The sequence below is a fragment of the Ips typographus genome, linkage group LG3, assembly GCF_016097725.1.
Source record: "Ips typographus isolate SLU linkage group LG3, UJ_Ityp_2.0, whole genome shotgun sequence".
NCBI classification, from domain to species: domain Eukaryota; kingdom Metazoa; phylum Arthropoda; class Insecta; order Coleoptera; family Curculionidae; genus Ips; species Ips typographus.
Window position 1 is genome coordinate 12,779,482 of NC_138424.1, and position 3,950 is coordinate 12,783,431.

Genomic DNA, 3,950 nt, shown 5'->3' on the forward strand with positions numbered 1-3,950 from the left:
AAACATCTCATCGAGGTATGACCGAAAATATCAAAAATATAAAACAACGATATTACTGGCCGAGTTTAGAAAGAGATGTAATTAATTACGTAAACACATGTGAAACCTGTCAACGGACAAAATATGAAAGACATCCATACAAGGTAATTTATAAACCGACACCAACCGGAAATAAGCCTTTTGAACATATATACATGGATATCTATTCTATTTCAGGTCAGAAATTCTTAACAATAATCGATAATTTTTCAAAATTTGCAACAGCTTATCCTATAAATGAAACAGCAATCGAAATATGTCAAAACTTAATTAAACTGTTTTCACATCATGGAACCCCATGCAAAATAACCACGGATAACGCACAGTCCTTTAAAAGTAATTTAGTGCAAGACCTTTGCAAGACTTACCGAATCGAGTTACACTTTACAACACCGTACAACCCAAACTCAAACTCTCCAATCGAACGTTTTCATTCGACCCTCAGAGAAAGTCTTATTGCAATTAGAAATGATCATCGAACAAAAACGATTCAGGAACTTGTAGATATCGCAATACTGAATTATAATAACAGTATTCATTCCTCACACGAGTATACGCCTTTTCAAATTCTCAAAGGAAATCTTAACTATCAGTTAAATTTTGAGAAAAACCTTGATCAAATTCAGACAGACTACATTCATGAGTTAGCTGAAACCTTTAAGGAATTAAATACTAAAATAAACTTAAAATTAAGCGCTAAAAAAGCCAACGTTTTGTCAAAATTAAATGAAAAACGCGAAAATGACCCCGAGATACCTGAACTTACAGAACAACTAATGTCAACTACTTTTACTAGAACAAAAAATCTAAAACCTAAATATAAATTGACTAAGTTTAAAAATCAAAGACATCCTAAAGACATTAAAAAACGATTGTAAATTTCAGATGAAGATAGTGCTAATTCTACTACCATTCCTGGTCAACGCTCAGTATAAAATTGAAGAAATTTCAAACCCCCTACTGCCCGTACAGGAAGGACCAAGTTACATAATAACCAACTACCATCATGTTTATTATCATATAAACTTAACTAATATGAGGCAAAGTTTAATATTAACTGAAAAAACTCTTTTGCAAGTTAATCAAACAATTGATAAAGTACAAAAACCTATGTACAATCTTTTAGTTACTAGAATTAGTGATTTACTAAATCAAGTATATTCAATCAAAGACTTTATCACTCATTACAAGACAAAACGTAGAACTAAAAGAGGACTATTCAATTTTCTGGGAAAAGCACAAAAATACTTATATGGAACATTAGATGCGGATGATGGCGAACGTTATGACAATTACATTAAAATCATCCAGGAAAATCAAAATACTTTACATGATGATATTTCCTCAACTCAAACCATTGTTAAGCAACGAATAAAAGACGTTGATACTCAGCTGTCTAACATAAAGTCAAATCAGCAAAAACTGCAAGACCGTGTGAACGACTTAACACAAATGACTCAGTCTACGTCAACGACTATGTACTTAGTCATATTACTAGATAACTTGGAAAACAACATTCACATCCTCAATGAAATTCGCAACAATGTGCAAACTGCTATCAATTTTGCAGAAATTAACGTACTACATCACAGCATCTTAAAATACAAAGAATTACGAGCGGTAATTCATAAATTGAAACCAGAAACTCGAATTCCTTTTGACAACCTAATCAAATACTATGAGACAGCTCACACGGACGTAACTATAAAAAATGACCTAATCATTTTCTACATTGCGATCCCGTTGATATCCGGTAAACCCTACACATTGTATCGAGTTTATCCGATCCCAATCAATAATCAAATAATAACCCTTACCAATCCATACCTATTAAAATCTTCAAATGATTTCTATAATTTAAAGGAAAAATGTCCAAAAATTGAGAAAATATCTCTTTGTTTAGAGGAAGTTTTAAACTCAAACGAACCTTGTGTAATGAAATCAATAAATCTAACAAATCATTGTCCAATGGTTCCAATAAATTTCAAGAAAACTTCAGTCACTCAATTAGAGGATAATTCTATTATAATAATACCAACTCAAAGTGAGAACATTCAATTTCAATGTCCAAATCAAAAATCGATTGAAATTATAAATCAACCATCATTAATTTTACCATCAGAATGTTCAACAAAAATAAAAGATAAAATTTATGAATCTCAAAATCCAGAAATCATCAGTTCACGATTAAAATTGCCAACCATCGTTATTGATGAAAAATTGGTACAAGAAATTGAACCTTTACAATTAACGGAAATTAATCTAGATAAGATTCATGAAGACTTAGAAAGAGCAAAACAATTAACTGTACATCATCTTAAGAAATTCGATGTTGTTAGCTCTAGCGTATCAATTATATTAATATTAGTTGTTATCTTAATCATTATTGGTATTGTAATTTACTTTTACTATAGGAAAAATAAGGACAATGTAAAAGTGGACATACAACTAGAAACCCTCGAAAATGTACCCCGATTTTCTCAGTCTTAGTGAGGGAGGAGTTATATGGCCATTTCTGATGATCTAATACTAAATAGACATCCTCACACTAGCTTGTTAAGTCAGCATTTATTTTCCTATTTATACAGCAGCATTTGTGCATGTAATTAGTCATTAAGATATCTCGCTTGTTTAACGTTCAAATGTAATTTCGTTCGTTTTTATTAAATAAAAGTTTTTTAAAAACAGAAGTTGCATTAATAAGAACAAAATTGGTGTGTGTTTAGTACCCTGAAGCTTAAGTAAGTTTACCAATTCGGTCTAAAAAGTGTTTACAAACTAACGAGAAATCATCTTTTTTCGAAAAGATTTTATCTTTCCATGGTCCCTGTATGCATGGTAGGTACTTGTTGTTTTTGATACTGGCAGGGCAGGTAGCAGGTAGAGTGACATATTTATTTATAACGTCAAAAGGGCATATTATGATCGTTTGGGGTACTGTTTGGTTTCAAACGGAGGTCACTTTGAACAACTTATTTTTAAAAATATTTCTTCTGTACTTAATTCTTGATATAAAGTTAATATTCGCATTTTGACCACCCTGTTTTACTTTCTACACCAAATTTTACCTGCTACCTGCTGTGCCAGTATCAAAAACAACAAGCACCTACCATGCATACAGGGAGCATGGAAAGATAAAATCTTTTCGAAAAAAGATAATTTTTCGTTAGTTTGTAAACACTTTTTAGACCAAATTGGTAAACTTACTTAAGCTTCAGGGTACTAAACACACCCCCGTCAAGTTTTACACTTGTAGTTCCAAAACAACATGGTCTAACATGGGCTTAAAAATTTAACACGTAAAATCCTATGTTGCGCGTTAAAAAAAACGCACTGTATATAGACATTCATAGACTTATTAATTTAAAGGGCCGCTTGCTTTGTCAGCTTTTCTCAGTTTCCGCAAAGATGTAGGTTTTTTTTATTATTTTGTGAATTTGCGCGTGTGTAGTGTAGCTGAGTGCTTGAAAAAGTGATAATTAGATCACGAAACATCGCACCACAGTTAATTGGGTGTTTCTGTTACCCTCCTCATCCCACGACTACCCAAGCCGTTGTTCTAAAGTAAGGAGACTATAATAAACCAATATATAGATTGTTAGAAAAAAAGGGCGATTTATTAATCAAAAACTGTGCAGGGTGTTCGTTTTACAAACACTACTTGGGTGGATAACAACTCTGAAAATATCGTCTACAGAAAAAAACTGAGTACGACACTGAATTCTACGGAAAATTCTCTAAAAAAAACCGTTTTTATCTTTCCGATGCGTTAAAAAAGACGGAACTACGAGGGGGGTCCCAAAATGCAAAGTTTTCAAAATCACCATGCAACTCCAAAACCAAGATGGTCACGAAAGTTTTGTTTGCATCATCGTTTGGTTCAAAAAAAGTAGGACAGCAAACAGTTTTCT